Source organism: Danio aesculapii, chromosome 12 (genome assembly GCF_903798145.1).
Source record: "Danio aesculapii chromosome 12, fDanAes4.1, whole genome shotgun sequence".
NCBI classification, from domain to species: Eukaryota; Metazoa; Chordata; class Actinopteri; order Cypriniformes; family Danionidae; genus Danio; species Danio aesculapii.
In genome coordinates, this window is record NC_079446.1 from 32,483,062 (window position 1) to 32,504,449 (window position 21,388).

Consider the following 21,388-nt stretch of genomic DNA (forward strand, 5'->3'; position numbering starts at 1 on the left):
AGTAGTTTGTCAACCAGCAAAACTCATTTTTTGAGTGAACTAATTTGTTCATGTTAGTAAACACATTAGCTAATATTAACTAATGGAGTATTATTTTAAAATGTTACTGACATTTTTTTTAAATGATTTTTTTTTCTTGCACTGAGTCGTAAACTTTAACTTACGCAGACCAAACTTTACTTTTTACTTCTTTTCTAAATTCTAAGTTCTGTAATTTTTGTAAAAATAGCGGGATATGTCCATATATAAAATTACTGATCATACAACATTTTATTTCTGAACAAAACTGTTCAAATGCAATAATTTCTAACCGTATTTGTAGAATTATGGAGTGGTACACTGTTAATGATTTTTGTAAATTGCGTATTTAACTGTAATATGAACTGTATTTTACCGTAGGACAGTATGCAGTATTTTACTGTATTTTAAAGTTGCACTGTGAAACTTACTGTATATTTTACAGAAAAGATATACACGATACTGTAAATCTATACAAAGTGAGATAAATGGTGCTGTAAATGTAAATACGGTATTTAACTTATTATTGGTAAATAAGTTACTGGCGACCTGCTGCAAGTAAGTTAGATTCTTCATGAAAATTATTAACAGTGTACACACTAGTGATGGTTCCTCCAGGTGCTCCGGTTTCCCCCACAAGTCCAAAGACATGCGGTACAGCTAAGTTGGCCGTAATGTATGTGTTGTGAATGAGAGTGTATGGTGTTTCCCAGTAATGGGTTGCAGCTGGAAGGGCATCCGCTGCGTAAAACAAATACTGGATAGTTGGCAGTTTATTCGGCTGTGGCGACCCGAGATCATTAAAGGGACTAAGCCTAAAAGAAAATGAATGAATGAATAAACATTAGTGATGGGTCGTTCTTGAACAATTCGTTCAATGTGACTCAGGATCGACCGAGTCCTCTCAGGGAGTGATTCGTTCATCCGCGCATGTGCACATCTGTGCAGGTGGTTTCGTTTATTTTTCAAGTCTTTTGAGTCATTCATAACGTGAAAGACAAAAGTCAAGTATGTGCATTTACAGCTGGAAAAAGATTTGATCCGTTCATCTCTCGTGTTCTCGGTTTGAGTCATCACACTTTACATGCTGTCACGTGATGAACAAATGACTCAAAAACCCGAAGATTTTAAATGGTGAACTAATCCTGGCTCCTTTCATCTCAGACTGTGTGCATTGGTTAAGATTATATGTGACTGTCAGTATGACGATAACGAACCACACAAATCTGATGACATGAGCTGAGCAAACCAGGTAAACAATAAATGATGATTTTCTCTTTCTTATAGCATTCTAGTTATGACTTGTTTGTAGTGTGATCAACGTTTGGGCTAGTTGTAGATGTGTTTGGAAGCAACTCATAACATTTTAATAACATTTTGTCAAATTGAACGAAATGACTCAAAATATACATTCATCTCGATGAATGAGACTTAAAGGTCCGAGTCAGTAAAATGATCCAAATTTCCCATAACTAGTACACACTCCGCTCTGTAAAAATGTCAAAAATAAATAGGTAAAAATAAGCAAGATTTTTTTTTTATCAGATTTCTCCTGATATACTGGTTTTTGTGCTAAATTTGAATGCAAATCAGCACATATTTCCTTACAAATGCCTCATTTGCATATTTAAATGAGATATTTGAATAAACACAGTGCAAATACTGTATGTTTATTACTTGCATTAATCAATCAATCATTGGGACATGGCAATAACTATTATTGATGTTCACCTGTCTTAAAGGGATAGTTATCCCAAAAATGTATATCATGTCATCATTTACTCACTTTTGTTGAACACAAAAGACATTTTGAAGAACGTAAGAAACCAGTAGTTATTGACTTCCACAGTATTTTATAGATATTTTTAAAGCAAATAACACCTGATAAAAATGAAAAACAATAAAGCAAGCCTCTCCACTTCTCAGCAGACAAAGCGCTGATGTGCCACTTTTCTCTCTCTCTCTCTCTCTCTCTCTCTCTCTCTTTCTCTCTCTCTCTCTCTCTCTCTTTTAAAAATGCAAATTATTGCTGTGTGTTGCATTCATTTATTCATGAGCTGTTCACCTGTTCGCAGCGGTGCCTGGTCTGAAAAAGAGACGTCAGGGGAGAGGATGAGGAAGGGATGATGATGAGGATCCTTCTCGCTCGCTGCTGTTCATCCACTTCCACTAAGCTGCCTTAAAACCACTGAATTATGCATGTGTCTCTGTCACTTATTCATTTCTTAACCACAGCCGCTGTCATTAGGTGACGTGCGTTATTTGGCTCTGAGCTCTTCCCAGTGGACGCAGCGTGTTCAAACTGGGAAGCCAAGTTCATAAGATAGTCAATTGCAAGCGATTGGGTTTTATGCATGACAGCGTTTGGGAGGTAGCAGTGTTGTAACAAAAATCACATTAACGTGTATTTGCAATTCAGTTGTATAAAGTGGTTCTGAACTCATTTTAATTATCCCGGATAAGAATTAATATTGATCAAATTTGTTATATGAGTGAACTAATTAGGAAAATAAATCTTTGATTTCATTGAGTTGATCGGAATTACCAGTAAAGAACTTTTTACATTGTTACAAAGACCATTCAAATATTTTTTATTCTTTCTAATTAAAAACAACAACATGATTTCCATAAAACTGTTAAACGGTATTAATAGTTTATTCACAATTGGGCAGCATGGTGGCTCAGTCGTTAGCACTGTCACCTCACAGCAAGAAGGTCGCTGGTTCGAGTTCTGGCTGGGCCAGTTGGCATTTCTGTGTGGAGTTTGCATGTTCTCCCTGTGTTGGTGTAGGTTTCCTCCTGGTGCTCTGGGTAATAACCAATCTACAAGCAGAGATAAATACAATAAAGAAAAAGATACAAAGGAAATAAACCAAGCTTTAACGTTTTCAGAGTCTAACAATATTCAGGGACAATTACAATTGAAAAACAAAATAATTCAATAGAATGTATCATTATTAAAGTCACAAATGGTACAATTTCTTATGCCTGAATGCTTTTAAAAATCTTATACAGGCCTCCAAAACTCATGCAAATGAGTAATAAATTACAATACAAATTACAATAAATGACCATACAGACTCAATATTGCATATCTTTACAAGTTGCAATATATGATACGATATATGTGATATCGATGCAGAAGTGATATATTGTGCAGCCCTTAGAAATGTTCAAAGTTATTTTACACCTGTGGCCTGACAACCTTCCTAAAGTCTTTCACTTACCATCTACTTAAAGCATGTTAATACTGCAGCTTTTACACTTGCACTTCTTTGATGCAGCTTCAAGTTTCAATAACCTAATCTTCTCACACCGAGCCTGGTCTCTTCACTCCTGCAAAACAGTGTGCTCCGCACAGGACACGAAACATTACAACAAAGTTCTGTCATGACTCGCTCCAGTCAACAGAAAAGGTTGAGGGTGGATAGACAGAGCTTGGAGACACAGAGTGAGTACGAGTAAGAGCTGTTCCCCTTTAAAGCATGTGCCGCTCACAGCAGTAGCAGAGAGATCTCTCTCACAGACTTTCCTTGAAAAAAAAAACCTCTTCCACATGTGCCTGAGCGAAAAACCCGCCCTGCACACTTGCTGTTATTTACGAAGTGCTGACACCGGGGCCTGAAAGAATTAGTATTCTGTTAGGTAAATGTTTTCCTCTGGGTTCCTTCTCAGCAACAGTTTGCAGATGTTTGGGCGATACTGAGAGAAAGCACATTCCCATTGCAGAGCCAATGAAAAAAGCATGTCAAAAAAAGTTATTCTCGGCCGAGCTCTGACAGTGATCTATGACTTCTCTCTGCCTACTCACTGTCTCACCATCCCCAACTTCAGGGCTGCGTTTTGGCTGCCAGAGATTTTACACTGGCTCTGTTAAACCCAAAGCTGTTTTTTTTTTCCCTCCCCATAACACATTTATTTTTTATTTGTACGAGTTGGACGCACCTGGCTGGAGTCCAACAGCAGATGTGTTGGCAGCGCTGCTGCGAAGTAGCAGATTTCACACCATACGGCCCTGTAGAGACCAAACCCCAAAACCAGGGTGACAAAGGTCTTGATGTTTAGATTTGTTTATCCAGCTAAAAATGTGAAGGTATGCCCCAACGCTGGCTTAGCTAATATAATCTTTTAGCACACACCTCTGGAGACTAAACACTCATGTGTGTGCTTCATTTTATGAATTGACAATGTTTTAGTATTTTATGGCATGTTAATGGTGAACTTAAGAAAGCAGATCATGGAAATCTGCCAGACCAGTTTGAATAGAATTAAAGAGATTAAAGTTTAGTCAAAAATGAAAGTTTACTTGTTATTTCACAAGTTCACACACACAGATATTTGACTGAATAGAATATGCGTATTTGACATGCTCTGAGCTGGCAAAGACACCCTAACTCATGTTATTCCCCTTATCAGGACAAAGAGAGTGATAGGGTCCAAATGCAGTGTCTTGCCTGTCTCTACAACACTCTCCCTCAAATTTAAGTACACTGTAAAAAAACATCCTGGTTGCCTTAAATTTTTAAGCTGAATCAAGCTAACCTCATGAGTCTGTTGAACTTATACTTAAACTGACTTAAAACAGCTTGCATAACTTAGAAAATTAAGTTAGAACATAGTTCAATTAGTTACAATGACCTAAAAACATTCTGTCAGGACTAATTGATCATATAATGTTCACAGTATAGGTATCGGGTTTAATAGAGTGGAGTTGGGGTGGTGGAGGGATGCTAAAGTTGAGAGAAAACAGGTATGACGTGTTTGACTATTAATAGAGGTTTGATCTTGAGCTGAATAACAGAATATTTGTCAATGATGAATTAGCCTCGTCAAAACTGATAATTTGTTTATAAAATATCACTTGTGACTATTTCTGAATTAGATGCTAAATAAATAAGCTTTCAGTTGATGGTTTGCTAGCACCATTTTGGCAGAAACAACAACTGTTTGAAAATCTGGAATCTGAGGGATAAAAAAAGTGCTTTGCAATGCACATTAATCTTTTGAGTTTTGATGTGTTTGAAGTAAAAAAAAATAGAAAACATCTTCACCATACAAGATCTTTACTTAATATCTGATGTTTTTGGCATAAGAGAAAAATTTATAATTTTGACCCATAAAATGGCTATTTCCAAAGATTTTCCCGTGTAACAAAAGACTTTTTTTCGACATAAGGTTTTGTGGTCCATGATTACATTTATTTACCCTCAAGTGGTTCCAAACCTTTGTGAGTTTCTTTCTCCTGTTAAACACAAAAGAAGATATTTTGAAGAAAGCTGAAAACCTGTAACCGTTGCATACCTGTCAACCGTCCAGTATTCTTTGGGATTCTCCCATATGTTATATTTCTATCCCGCTATCATCCCGTATTTTCCCATATTTCTCCTGTACTTTCAATCTTTCTATGAAGGGTGGCAATAGAGGTTAAAGAGCCAATCCTCCCTGTTAGCAACTATACCACTGAACCACCAGGGGGCGCCCCTTGTTTTTAAATGTAAATCTGTTCTGTGCTTTCGTTTTATTTAGGCATGAAGACACTTTGAAATAAATATAAAAACGGAGGGGTTCCCTTCCTTTCCATTACAGGCGCTGTTGCCCCTCCTATGCAATACAGTCAGTTTATGTAGCGGTGCGTAACGGTCAGCTGACGCGTTCCATAGTGATAAATAGATGCCGTTTCCCAAATGGATTCTTTACTCACGATTGGAAGCAAAGTGAAAGTGGACATTCTGGGTTTTGGATGCATGCTTAAACAGACATATAGACATAATTAATAATAATAACATCTAAAGATGTCGATCTTGGTGGCTTTTCTTTTAAACACAACCAACTTTGTCTTAAATGAGCATAAAAATTAAGGAAAGCAATCGAATGTTTTCATTATGACGTTAGATGTGTGCAATTTTAAAGTGAAGTAAATGTAATCAAACTAAAAATCCAAATGTGATGATTATTTGTTGCTTTTTAATCAAAATGTTTAAGTTATACAGTAAATAGTGGCATATCCCTTATTTTCACATCCCAATGTTGACAAGTATGCTTAGTTGGAAAAACAAATACTTCAGTATTTTTTTAAGTCAGTTGTTACAGGTTTCCACCTTTTTTCACAATATTTTTTGTGTTCAACAGAAGGAAAGAAATTCAAACAGCGTATTAACAGGTGTGTAAACGAAGACAGAATATTCAGTTTTGGCTGAACTATCCCTTTGAACACATGTTCTGTAACACCTGTGCCATGCACACACACACACACATCCGCGGAGGAGATGTAAAATGACCTAGACTTGTTTATGAGTGCAGAGGCCCATCCCTGATGGCTGCCGGTGGAAGCAGACTGCATTCCTATTAATACTAGTGTAGCGGCTCTGTACAACTGTGGAGGAGAAAACATCCTTATCAGCACACAGGACAAAGCTCTTCCAGGACGAATGGCTCGCCGCCGGGCAGATGGAGAGATCTTATCTGAGTCATGGATCGCTGCAGTCGGGGAGGGAAAAAGCTCTGTTTAAAGGCCAGTTAAAGTGGACACGGTCTGGGCTGGAGAGGGTCGGTTGAAGAATGGCACTGCCCATATATACAGCTTTGAAACAACCAGCTGACAAAAATGGCTCTGCATTTTCTTAGGTGGAATTTAATATATTGAGACCAAATAATTCAAGAAAAACCATTTGGTGTTTGAGCTGCACTTTGTATTGCATTTGAACCAAACAGTAGATAACACATATTTAATTAAAGTAAGTGTTGTTTATTCAAGTGAGCCCAAAAGCAACACAAAGCCATCCGTAAATCTTGATACAATCATTAGAAATCCATAATTCATTGAATGGCATTGCATGTTGCTTTGTATAAGCTATAGGAGATCCAACTGTGTGTCTGAATATGCCAACTTCCATGCTAAATAGTGGTCAAAATTGGCATTTAATCATGTTGAGTTGATGAGCAGTGTTTTTCAATGTCATATGAAAGTGTCAGCAAGTTTAAACGATAAAAATTGCAAATTCATACATTATAAGAAAATGCTGGGTTGTCATAACTCAACTTTGGGTCAAATATGAACAAACCCAGCTACTGTTCATTTGGCATTTTTTTAGAGTGAATTGTTAGTAAGTTTGTGAATGAGATTTTGAAAGGTGCATATGATTAATACTTACCATTGATTAATACTTACCATATGATTAATACTTACTAGATATCGCATACAAACCCTGAGCATGCGTCAATAGCGCCGCCACATTTGTACAGTGCTCCCAGGACAGAAGTCATTCAATCGCACTAGTCAAGACTAAAGCCAATGTGAAGATGCTGGACTTTTGTGTTGTGTACGGGTGGTGTAGTAAGGGGCAAACAAAGAAAACAAAGCACAAAGGCAGAACATTTCATAGGTAAGATTTTGTTTTACGTATGTATATGATAAAATACAGTCACTACTGCACTGACCATTGGGCAAGTCACACCAACTCGCACTAAATTCTAGGCTTATACTAGTTGTATAAATTCAGCAAACAATATAAATGAAATATGACAACAAGATGCTGCGCTGCTAGAAACTTGCATTATTGTTAGCTAAGTGAACAAGCTGTTAATAACGAAGATTCATACTAATTGCTCCCTCCGTTAGAATGAGAAGTGAAAGCAGGAAAGGGGGCTGTGTTTCAGGACACAGATTAGATCACATTTAACAAGGAGGGAGGATAATCCATTTCCATGCACACAAACACATGCTCTTTGTCTGCTATGCCCGTGTGCTCACTTATTCATCGATGCAGAAAAGTGATTTAAAATGATAATTTTCGCAATTAAAAAAAATATTTGCATACTGACCACCGGGAAAACTCCTGATCATAGATGTATGTACTGTATGTATATATGTCTCTGGCTATGGATGGACAGTCTTCCACTGCACCTTGGTCCCACATTCATTTCAAAGAAGCGCTACCCTGTACTAAAATGGCGGCTCTATTAACGCATTCCTTCCAATAGACAATATCGTAGGCGACATCTAATGTAAATATGAACACTTACAGTATTAGTAAAAAAAGTAACACTTTAATAGAGTAGCGAAATTCTCATTCAAGCTCTTTTCAAACTGAATATCGAACCTTATTTTTTTACAACTACTTTTTTATTATGTTTTTTTTTTACTTGTACCTAGATATAATGTTTAAAAAATTTAACTACAAATTGCTTTTTCCAGCTGTATTTGACTGGTCACTTGTGATATCCAGCTATATTTCCCAGTATTTGCTGTTGTCCATGGCAACTGCATCTGGTCTGGGCAACTGGTGATACCTTTATGTCTCTTGAATCACACCAGATTCACACTATTCCTATTTCATACAAACAACACAACTGAAGCCATCTTGCAGTTCAGTTAAAGGGATGTGGATATGCATACAATGTAAAAAAATTATATGATCAATTAGTCCTGACAGCATATATTTTTTAGGTCATTGTAACTTATTAAACTAAGATAATCATGTTCTAACTTATTTATAAGTTATTTATACTTATTTATAAGTTACACAGGCTGTTTTAAGTCGGTTTAAGTTCGATGGACTCATAAGGTTAATTTTAATCAGCTTAAACATTTAAGGCAACCAGGATATTTTACAGCTTATTAACTTAAAAAAAAGTTAAATAAATACTTTGTTAAATACAAAAAAAGTTAAATACTTATTTACTAAATATTAATTTATTACTTATTGTATGTAGTTTCAAATTAAATGAGTCCAGTCATTATTGCTTTTATTACTATTACCATTACTACTATTAATAATAATAATAATAATAATAACAACAATAATAATTAATATTAGAGTGATTTCTGAAGTATCATGTGACTCTGAAGACTGGAGTACTGAAGCTGAAAATTCATCTTTAAAATCACTGGAATAAAGGATTAAATTAATGATAAACAACTTTTCACTATTCTATATTATATTATATTATTTTATAGTGCAATAACATTTCACAATTTTACAATTTGTACTGTATTTCTGATTAAATAAATGCAGCTTGGTGAGCAGGAGAAGCTTATTTTTAAAACATTTAAAAATTATACTTTGACCGGTAGTGTACAGTACATAAAAACAGTACTTGAGTCATTATTCTATACACTAAGTAAACTTTGCACTTCTGTTTGTGTCAGAAAAGAATGATGTGCCAGTTCACTCAATGAAGTGGTCAACATTTAACACTTTAAAATAATGCATAAGTTAGTTAAATAATGCATCTTTGAAGTACTTTAAGTAAATGTTTTTCAGTGTGAACACACTATTCAATTTATTTATACTATGAAATAGCATAAAATAGTGCAAAAGTATGAAAAACAAATGTGAAAATTGTATGTCTGAGATGGGGTCACAGAAAATGGTAATAAAATATAAAATGTGCATAAAAATAAGTGGATAGAAAGACAGCTAGTGTCATAGTAGTGGTATTAACAACTTTGTTTGACTTTTAAGAATAAGAAAATAAGGTTTCCTCAGTCTATATCTGGGGATTAAGTCACATTTTTTGTACTTTAGATCTGCACAAGTGCAGGCCCGAGGGAAAGTTGCTGACTGCAGTGTTGAAGAATCAGAATTCTACATACAGGCTCTTAAAAAATATAAAATAATGTCAACTAAAATAAATTACTTATTTGCATGTATTTATTTATTTTATAGTGATAAAATGGCTATTATTTTTTATTTGTTTTTAAATACAATGCAACACTAAAAAGAAAATATTGAAGTGATAAATATACATACATGGATAAGAGATGAGAGAAATTTAAATTGGCATGTACCAAAGTCAGGTTTGAAAGGAAAAGTTTGATCTTGAGCTTCATATACGTGTGTGTGTGTGTGCGTGCGTGCGTGCGCGCGCGCGTGCGTGCGTGCGTGTGTGTGTTAATTAAAAAGTACTGCATTAAAGCTCATGTTAATCTGTGTTCAGATTAGGATCAAACTTTGTCTGAGATTGGAAAACTTGACTTTGGCGCATGGCAATATAAATTTATAGTGTTCACAGTCTCTCCTCGCTTCATCCATGATCTCTTGGTCGACTTTCCCCTGCCTGATTTCGGAGATAATGGATTTCTCAAATGCTGGAAAGGTTTTGATGGCCGGAACAGGCCAAGTTTGTCCGACGATCGCTTCATTGATACAACACAGATGGAGCGCTGATGATTTATAGATCTGACTCCAGCAGCTCGCCAACTGCGCAGCAAGCGGCAAGTTTAGCCCGTTTAGTCTTCACACATTCACCTCTTCTGGTGTCTTTTCCCTTTCTTTTCCTTTCCTTTGTGTTTTATTCTCTCTCTTTCTCTCCTTTCCATATACCCTCGCCGGTTCCCAGAGTAGCTGTAGGTGTGTGAGCGCCAGAGGCATGAAAAGCGAGACATGTTTTTTCCTCCGCTGCTTACAAAGAAAGGGCCTCATCCGCGGTATCGCGCCGAGGGATGGAGTCTCTGTGCACCTCCTCAATAAGAACAGGACCGGACTAATGTGAAGCCGAGTCTGCCGCTCACATACGCTTATCAGAGGGATTCATTATTTTAGTGAGGCCAGGCTGGACGGTGATAGACAGCGGAGCAGAGATGGACAGGAGGCGGGAGAGAGAGAGAAAGTCTACCTGTCAGGGGCGATCAACATGGTCCACAATGGAGAACTGTAAACAAGAATGCAGGACAACACACACACACACACGCACACACACGCGCACACACACACACAGAGCAAAAAACAAACAAACCACAAATGCAAAGCACTGGCAGTGACAGATGTTGGCAGGGAATTGGGTGGGAAAAGAAAGACTTTCATTTCTTTCCGCGCTTCATTTGGCTTTCATGGTGCGGATGCTACGAGGGAAAAGATGGGAATAAGAGAGCGCCGGCCTGCCTATCTCGCGGCGCACTGGGCTCCAGTCGTAATATCTTCTGGCTGCTCTGCCTTCTGTTGCTTTATCCTCAAATATAAATGGAGGCATTGGTGCCAAGCTAGATTAGAAGCGAAGTGGAAACGGAAAAGACAGTTTGTCAGTAATCAGATGTTTGTGTTGGCTTCAGGAGCTATTTTTGTGGTTGTAAATGTGAGCGGTTGGCTTTGATATTGCCGGACGCTGGGCTGTGGAGAAACAATAGAGATTGTCAAGCCACTGTAGTTCTCAGGCTTATGAGTTGTAGTGCTCTGCTCATCACGCACTGTGTTGTGCTTACAAACCTGTATCGTGTCGGACAGTGGAGCGGGATGACAGAGCTTTCTAGAGCTTCAAACAGATCCAGTGTTTTTTTTTTCTCTCTGCAGGTGCTAGATCTGTATTTCGGACACCTGGTGGCGCTAAAGTACAAGACAAACGCGCGCTTCTCTCTATCAGACGAACAGCTTTAAAGCCCGCGACAACACACCATTCTCACACATCACAAAGAAAATAGACGAGGCCAAAGTTGTTCAATTCCTTTCAATGGGGAATTCCAAGAGATTTGAGTTATGTGTTATGAACAAAGAAAGTATGAACATTTTTTTTTAATTGCCAATATAGAAAAAGTATAGCTTATGCAGTTGAAGTCAGAATTATTGCCCCCCCTGTTGATTTCCCCCCAATTTCTGTTTAACGGAAAGAAGAGTTTTTCAACACATTTCTAACATAATAGTTTTAATAACTAATTTATTTTATCTTTGCCATGATGACAGCAAATAATACTTTACTTGATAATTTCAAGACATTTCTATACAGCTTGAAGTGACATTTAAAGACTTAACTAGGTTAATTAGGCAGGTTAGGGTAATTAGGCAAGTTATTGTATAAGGAGGTTTGTTCTGTAGACTATTAAAAAAATATATAGCTTAAAGGGGCTAATAATTTTGACCTTAAAATGTTTTTTTAAAAATCCAACCAAAATAAAACAAAGAAGAAAAAACATTATCAGATATACTGTGAAAATTTTCTTGCTCTGTTAAACATCATTTGGGAAATATTAAAAAAAGAAAAAATTCTATGGGGGTTTAAGAATTCTGACATCAGCTGTATACTGTATATAAATACATACATACGTGTAATAATTTCATTTATTTATTATTATTTCATTTATAACATAACCATGAAAATATGAATACCTACATTTTACAACAATTAAATTGATAATAAATTATTCGTCAATTAATTGTAGACTACAATTTCTAGCAATTCACTAATTCTTAATATTAATAATACAATAAGCATCAGTTCCTAAATAGAAATACCACTCTTTAAATAATTCACCAAGAGCAATGTTAGTAATATTTACTATAAAAAATTGTAAATTGTAAATAAAAAAACAGCTATGAATATATGAACTAACGATAGTCTAAAATTAAATAATAGCATCATTGTATACATTTCTGAAATTCTGAAATAGATATTCATTCAATCATTCATTTTCTTTTCGGCTTAGTCTCTTTATTAATCAGGGGTCGCCACAGCGGAATGAACCGTCAACTTATCTAGTATATATTTTACGCAGCAAATGCCCTTTCAGGCACAACCCAACACTGGGAAACACCCATACACTCTTGCATGCACACACATACACTACGGACAATTTGGCTTATTCAAGAGTGCATGTCTTTGGACTGTGGGGGAAATAAGAGCGCTATGAGGAAATATAAATATATATTTCACAATGAAATAAATATATAAATTTACTGCCATGTCTGTCTAGAGATATGAATTATAGTTGTGAAAAAGATTTTGCATTATTTGAGCAGTATCTATTGATTTTTCTGATTAACTATAAAGTAGATAAATTCAAATTATAAAAATAAATACATTTAACTCTTCAGTTAACAATGGAAATATTAAATCTAAAAGTCCAATATTAAATCCTTTTGATGTTTACTATAGTTCAGAAATAGTTCAATATTATATGAGTCACTTTATTGATTTTATTAGTGATGAAGATTTTAAAAATGAAGACCTAACATGATGCAGTGAGTTATATTAAAATGGATCACAATATTAATTTCACACAACAACATTATTATTATTATTATTATTATTATTATTGTTATTATTGTTGTTGTTGTTGTTGTTGTTTATTTATTTATTCAATTCAATTCATCTTTATTTCTGTAGCACTTTAACAATGTAGATTGTGTCAAAGCAGCTTAACATAGAAGTTCTAGTAAATTGAAACTGTCAGTCCAGTTTACAGAGTTGAAGTTCAGTTTAGTTCAGTTCAGTGGTTTAATTTTTTACAGTTTTTTTTAATTTTTTACAGTTTCAGGTTTAATTTTTACTGTTAATCATATATAGTGAGCATCTTCTGAGCATCATCATGTCTGTGAGGCCCTTTAGCTAAAATAAGGACATGAGATGTGGTCATAACAGATGATGAGACTACATATGCACGAGAAAGAAAGCAGCAGTTTGTTTTGTTGTCCATATACTGTACATCATACAGTATGTTCATAATATGTATCTAGATGCATGTGATGTGACGGGGTGAACTCATCTCCATTCAGACCCAGTGAGCTCAGCAGGAGACGCACACACATGCACACACACACTCTCTGCCCCTGTCTCCACTGAGCTGCCATGCTAATCATTTAAACAGCACAATCAAAGCAAATAAGATGTTTCACGTGGGGAGAAAAAGCCAGAGAAAGTGATTACCAGTGTTTGTGGATGTGACGGAACTGAAGGGGACTTTGATTTTGATATTTTCTCCAGTTAGCAGTGACTCCTGGTTCAGCAGTCCTGCAAAATGAAAAAAAAAATGCATGCATGAAGAAAAGTTTCAGAGAGAAAGAGCCTATTATAAACTCTGCATAGTTTCTGACTTGTACAAGACATCTTTGGTGGTCTAATAAATGCATCTCAATCGAGTAATGTAGTGTAATAACAAGTACAACTGAATGGATCCCGGAGGGTTAACTCAAAATTTGAAATTAAACATGACATTTTAATATACCAAAATAGTAGTTGTTTTAAAATATATTCCAACAATCCAATATTTAAAAAAAATTCTAATATATATATATAATTTATAATTATAATGAATTAATATTAATTAATTAATAATTGTTTTTTGTATTTTATTTTTTTAAAAAGAAAGAGTGAAAGAGAGATAACTAAATTCGTCATTGTTTCAAAAGGGAAGAGGAGGTGTTTTCATATTTTACTTTCAAGGTTAATGAGTGCACTATGTTTATCCTGTTTATTGTAAACTGAAAAACATTGGTGTCGAAACTATTTTCAACTAGAAATTGATTGTAAATTTCATATACAGTTATAAAGAAAGGACAAGTAACACTGAATTTTACTTGAAATGCAGTTGAAATAATAAAAAAAATCTAACATAAATACAGCATAAATAAAAATGTCACTGCATGAATACAAGGTTCAAAAGAGAGAGACAGATTCCATTATCAACTCTGGATAATAAATAAGTCTTTAGTGCTTCAATATTATATTATTTTAAGTCACTTATGTATTATCCTAATCTTAAAAAACTAAACTAAGCAAAAGAAGTAAACAAACATTGTGTTCAAATGTAGAAATCACTGATGAATTTCACAGATAATTAAGTGACAAATAATTGTCATAACTAATAAAAAAAATTGAAGAAAAAAAACTTTATTATTGTCATCTTGTAAAATGTTCTTCAGTAATTTTTGTTGTATTTACAACTTGCAAAATGTAAGCAATTTTAATAATCTTTAATAAGAAAATTTGTTTCACAAACAATTACAATTGCTAAATAAGGTATAACTAGTATTTTCCTGTAAATTTAGTTTTGGCATTTATATTAACAAATGACAATTTTCTTTTGTTAAATTACATTTTTATAGTGTAATTGTGGACTAAAATGGTAAAAAAAAAAAAAAAAAAACTAGATTCACCTGAAACTTCAGTTGAAATAAATAAAAAAAATCAAACAAAAATACAGCACAAATAAAAATGTCACTGCATGAATAAAAGTTTCAAAAGAGAGAGACAGAGGCCATTCTCAACTAGGAGTACGTGAAGTCTTTAGTGCTTTAATATTATATCATTAAGTCTATTATTATTATTATTATCATTGTTGTTATTATTATCATTATTATTATTAAGTATGAAGTATGAATTTAAGTATGAATTATCTTAATCATAAAAACTAAACTAAACAAACATTTGTTCAAAGGTAGTAATTACTGATAAATTTCACTAATAATTATGTGACAAATAAATTTGATAACTAATAAAAAATTGAAAGTACAAAAATATTGTCGTCTTATAAAATGTTCTTGAGTATTTTTGTTGTATTTACAGCTTAATTTTTAAAAAGTATATTTAAAAAAGGCTTTGGTCCCCTAATATTTATTTGTTTGCTTTAAATCACAAAGGCATTATTTATAGCCTGCATATCTTACATATAAAAGCGTACAAAGTATACACATATTCACAAATCAATTTTTGTTGTTGTTTACAGTCTGATTGTGTGCTAAAATAGTAGCTGGTTCACTTACAATTTCAGATCAAATAAATCCACATCTAACAGACATGATGGAATATATGAATGGTATCTCCAGTAGGTGTTTCATAATTCTGTTAGCTTTTAAGACTATTGTGAAGCTGAATTCTTGCTGCTGAGGTTAGCTAATAGAGGCATTTGATGTAGCATCACTTATGTTAAAAGAATGGCTGTATCACCAGTGTGTGAGAAAAAACTACTTAAAACAATAAACAACAGACTGCATCTCAGACCAAGATAGAGCTAAACTGATTTCTTTAATGTCAAACACCTCGGTTTTTACTTAACGTCGCTGCTATCCACCGACTGCTTTGTTGGGGGGAAAAAAAGCAGTTGCATTGAACAATAAACTGTTTTTAAGCAAATGTGAGCTGTATTCGTCCCAAGCGTATGTCAAAATCGGTGTGTGTGTGGCAGCGCTTTGAATAAATGATGCGTGTAATCAGTGTATTTACTTACAATGTGGCAGAGGCACCTCTAAGATTCACTTTTTGCTTTTTTTTTTTTACTCTTCTGGAAAAAACCGATCCTCCCCATCAACCACAGAAACAGAGGTTTCTCTACTGAACCGCCTGATTGTATGTGTAATTTGCTAGAATGGCTGTGTCTTTAGTGGGGATGCGGTGCAGATCCACAGATATGTTTCGCAGAAAGCATCAATGCTGTGTAGTTTGTCCATCGGCGTTTGCAGTATTTTTGGATGTAAAACTTGACACACTTCCAGTTTAGTGCCATGTTAAACATTCGGCCGAGCCATTGGCTCACTCAGTTGGTTTTCAAGGAATGAGCTTTTTTTAAAAATGAGAAATTGTTGGGTTTGTTGACAGAAGTATTTCTAGGAAACCATTTTCATCCCTCTTTTAAAATAGGCCTTTAAAAAAACAGTTCTTCAGGTTCACAGAGACATGCTTTCATTGAGATATATATTAACCCCCCCCCCACCACCACCACCCCCATCCCCAAACATCTTTTATCGTACTATGTAAAAGTATGTGAACAATTGTGTCTTATGGTCTGTCCCAGTTGTGGCTGGTGGGTACTTAAAGGTCCCATGAAGTGTTTTGAAATGTGAATTTTTTATTCGTTGTTTGACGTAATCTCAACTGTAAAAATGTAGAAAGGGCGGGACATAGAGTAACTCCTCCCCGTTTAAAAAGCAGCCAATAGCATTTTTGGTTTTATCACAGTGAGAGAGGTTGGACTCAAGTTCATCAAATGAAAAGCGTCTTAAAGGGGGCGGGACATATCAGATGCTAGAGAGTATTTGATTGGTCAAGATATGATGAGAAATTGTTGTATGTGGTGATATGAAAAAAATTGTTGATTGATTTAGGCGAAAATGACAAACTGCAAGCTTTACATGTTTGTAGCCAGGGTGCGAATTACAGGGGGTTTGACCCCCCTAATTAATGCTTGATCCCCCCGAAGGACGTCAAAACAAAATGTAAGCGGGGAGGAGGGGTCAGTCCTTTAATACTAATATACTAATAAATATGTATCTAATATGTATTTTAATTAATTAGGGTGGTGCAGTGGCACAGTGGGTAGTGCTGTTGCCTTACACCAAGAAGGTCGCTGGTTCGAGCCTCGGCTGGGTCGGTTGGCATTTTCTGTGTTTAGTTTGTATGTTCTCCCCGTGTTGGCGTGGGTTTCCTCTGGGTGCACTGGTTTTCCCCACAAGTCCAAAGACATGCGCTGTAGGTGAATTGGGTAAGCTAAACTCTCTGTAGTGTATGTGTGTAAATGAGAGTGTTTGGGTGTTTCCCAGTGATGGGTTGTGGCTTGAAGGGCATCCGCTGCGTAGAACATATGCTGGATAAGTTGGCGGTTAATTCCGCTGTGGTTATCCCTGAAGGATAAAGGAACTAAGCCGAAAAGAAAATGAATGGATGTTATTAATTTAAATAATAGATAATATCAATATACATTTGACCACCCCTAAAAGCATAATCGCACCAATCCGTTCATTCTAGGAAAAAGTCTGAAATTGCATGATCTAGAGCACTAATAGACATTGTGTTCACAAGACTTTATTTTCTCATAAAATATCTACATTTAGCCTGGAATTAGTCAAAATAGATGCAAAACAACGTTTGTAGTTTGACCAACAGTAACATCTGAAATAGCTAATCAGAGAATACTGTAGCTCAGAATACACTAAATATCCCTCAAAGCACTGAAAAATTAAATATGTTTTATTAATAAACTAGATGTAATTAAAAATAAATGCATAAATGACTGAAGGATGTATTACACAAAACTACCAAAAAAAGTTTGACCCCCCTCCCCCGATCGCCAGTGTATAATTTGCGCACTGTTTATATCTATTTGTTTTATATCTTCTAAATGCAAATTTTGTCACTGTTTTGGAGCACACTAGCTAATAGATAACCTTAAAATTAACAGACTGAAACTAGCATCTAAATAATATATATTTTTACAGAGCCTTTAATTAATGTGCAGTCATCAAACCTCTATTAACCCTTTTAAAACTGGTTAAAACTTTAAAACACAACACAGGTCAACATGACCCGAAAATGTTTTTATATTCTATTTGTTTTCAATAATTGAATATTTATCTTTCAATATTTCATATTTAGTATTATTTTTTTTTTGTATTGTTTTGTATACAAATTCATGTTGGACCCATATGTTTAAAACTGATGTGTGTTTGTTTATAAAGTATGAATAGAAAAATAATCTATCACAATTTTTAAATGTACAATTAACAAACATTAACTAAAATGATCAGCTCAATAAACTACATAGCTGCTCATAAGGGTTTAGGTGTGTAGGAGTAAGGATGTAGATTAAGATTATGCTTTATAAGCACTAATAAACAGTTAATCTTAATAATAGGCAGGTATTATAATAGGCCAGTAGTTAATAGTAAGAATTGTTACTCAAACTGATGTGTCGCCAAATAATCATTATGATTTGCACAAATAGAAAACAATATATTAAATGATAGCCAATAATAGTAAATCATAAAAAACTATTATTTGGAAGATGCAGCAAATAATGAGCCATGATTGGAATAAAATGAATATGGGTCATTTTAGATTCAACTTTATTGTCATTATTTTAGGACCATTTTGAGCATTTAAGGGGGTTTGAATATCTGTTATCAAAGAATTAATCACATTCTACAGTTACTATTATAAACATAAATCATAACCGAATAAGAAACGATCAACAAAATTATTCAAAAATCATTAGTTTACTGTAACATATCATAACTGCATACTCTAAGCGTATAAATGTATGTGTATCTGCTTATACTTTCATAGTATGTTTCAGATCAGAGAAATCACCAGCACCACCAACCAAACTTTTCTGAAAGAGTGGTCAGGCAGACTCCTGTTTGTTTATTTAAAACTAACTGGTGATTATGGCTCTGGATTGTGCTTTAGCCTAAATTCTGCAGCATCTCCCAACCAGTCATTTAGCGTCCGTGATTATGCTGTCGCCGATCTGTGCTGGGCTGGAAAAGAACAGATCCATTCCAGTGGCGGTTGTGTGTCTCTCTAGTCTTGGTTATACACATGCTTGACCAGTCATGGAAAACTAACATCATTTTTAAACAGTTTATTATGTTACATAATGTTAGAATTCGTCTATTTTGAGGTGAAAAGAGTTACAGAATTGCAAAGTTAGGTTTCAAGGGTTGTAAATTACAGCACTGTTCAGGTATAGGTATATTAATTTTAACTTTTAGAAAAAAATAATTTTTGAGATGCTGAGATCTGTACACTATGTTCTTGTCTGAGATGCCCTCTGACTCTTTCTAAACTTTCATGATCTTGGGATGATCCTCGACCTGACCCCTTGTAAACTACCTGAAAATACACATTAAAAGGCCTGCAGCATAGTTGATTTGATCTCTCTGCCAGAATGCATTCCTAAAACTAAATGTTTCAGTTTTTTTGCAGGGGTTTGCAAGAAGAACTTTTCTTAAATTATTATTTTTTCTTTACTTAGAGTGAAGAATACTTTAACAATCTATAAAACATTTTTTCCACTACAAATAACCTCGAAAAGGTTCAATGTTAGAGGTTCCTAATGAAACAGTAGATGCCCGTAAAGGACCTTTATGTTTTTTATGAATCTCTAACAGTTTTTCATTTGACAGTGTGAATATGATTTAGAATAGATGATTTAGTTTAATTGTGTAACATACTCACCATTAATTACCATTTATAGACAACATTTATAAACCACATCCCCATTTACTCAACCTCAAGTTGTACCAAACCTTTATGGTTGCTTTTTTCTGCTCAACAATTTTTTTAAACATTTTGTAACCAAACAGCTGATGAAACACATTGACTTCCAGTAAGAAGATACTTGGGAGATCAGTGATATCAACTGTTTGGTGGTTATTTATTTCTTTAATAAATTTTTATTATTATTATTAGTAGTAGTATTATTATTATTACTACAGTTTTTAATAATTTTGCATGCTTGAAATTTATGACTATTTTATTATTACAAAACGTGTTTCCAAAGAGATGGTTAAGCTAGCAGTGACCTTGTTGTGTGATTTTTAGCATGATGTTGCATTTGAATATTTGTGTCAAAGACTAAATAGACTAAATGTGGTCATGTCATTGGCCCATGAACATGTCCAGCTTGTTATCAAACTATTTCATAACTGTAACAAAAGGCAATTCAGTCATAACCTAATGTCAAAACATATTAATGTTATCAAGATGTGGCTCTTTTTGGATTCTCAGAAGCTATAGAAATTAAAAATGTAAACCAGGAAATACGTTGGGACCATTGTTTTCGTTTACATCCCTCAAAATGGTCTGTATACTTTCTATTGTTCTGTATATCAAATTCAATTGACAAAAGTGATTTTATTTACATAAAAAATCGAGTAAATGTAGGTAAGGAGTCTAATGTTTGAAATGGCTATTACACTGTAAAACCCAACAGTCAACTTTATCAAATGAAATGAGTGTAGTAACTCAAAATTGATTAAAAGTTAATTCTGTTCATTTTAACAGAGTTTTAAACTCAGTGTTGAAGGTAATGAGTTCATTAAATACTTCATTACTTCAGCTTAAATGGAGTAAGTTCACAGTACTCATAGATTAGTTTGCTAGTACTCTGCTTGCTGGCTGCCCAGCATCCTCTATTAACAAACTTCAATTAGTACAAAATGCAGCTGCCAGAGTTCTAACCAGGTCTTGAAAATTTGATCACATCACCCCAATTTTATCCTCCTTACACTGGCTGCCTGTTAAGTTTCGTATTGAATTTAAAATATTGCTTCTTACATATAAAGCTTTAAATAATCTAGCTCCTGTTTATCTAACCAATCTTCTGTCTCGCTACAATCCAACTCGCTCTTTAAGATCTCAAAACTCAGGGCTTCTGGTAGTACCTAGAATAGCAAAGTCGAGTAAAGGAGCTCGAGCCTTCTCATTTATAGCTCCTAAACTCTGGAATAGCCTTCCTGATAACGTCCGAGGCTCAGACACACTCTCCCAATTCAAAACTAGATTAAAGACCTATCTGTTCAGTAAAGCATACACTTAGTGCACCACTTAGGGGGCTTCCACACAGGCTATGCATCTTGCTGATATACACTGTGAACATCAGCTACGCTAATTATTTTCTTTATTCTCCATTTCCACCTGGGGATACTCTTCCCGAGGCCCTCAGACTATGCAGAGTCACTGATTCGATCTAAGACCAACGACGAGATGATCCCAAGGTTTCCATATCCTGGACCTGGCCGAATCCTGAACAACTACTGCGATGGTCATGGAAGAGTGGAAAACATGAGACTGTTTCCTATGACGCTCCAGAGACAGACGAGTCTTCGCTGAGGCCAGCTTCCAGCCTCCGCCACTGAGACTGCAGCTCTGCACAAGACGTTTGGCC

The 21,388-nt window shown here is 34.9% G+C and overlaps 1 long non-coding RNA gene across 1 annotated transcript; it reads right to left on the reverse strand.

Moving 5' to 3' along the window:
- Positions 1-2,593: 2,593 nt before the first annotated feature.
- Positions 2,594-3,366, reverse strand: LOC130238220 (uncharacterized). The gene is made up of 2 exons (XR_008838614.1): positions 3,246-3,366; positions 2,594-2,841 (listed from the first exon to the last, which is right to left on the reverse strand). It is a non-coding gene; the product is annotated as an uncharacterized LOC130238220 (long non-coding RNA).
- Between the last annotated feature and the right edge of the window lie 18,022 nt (positions 3,367-21,388).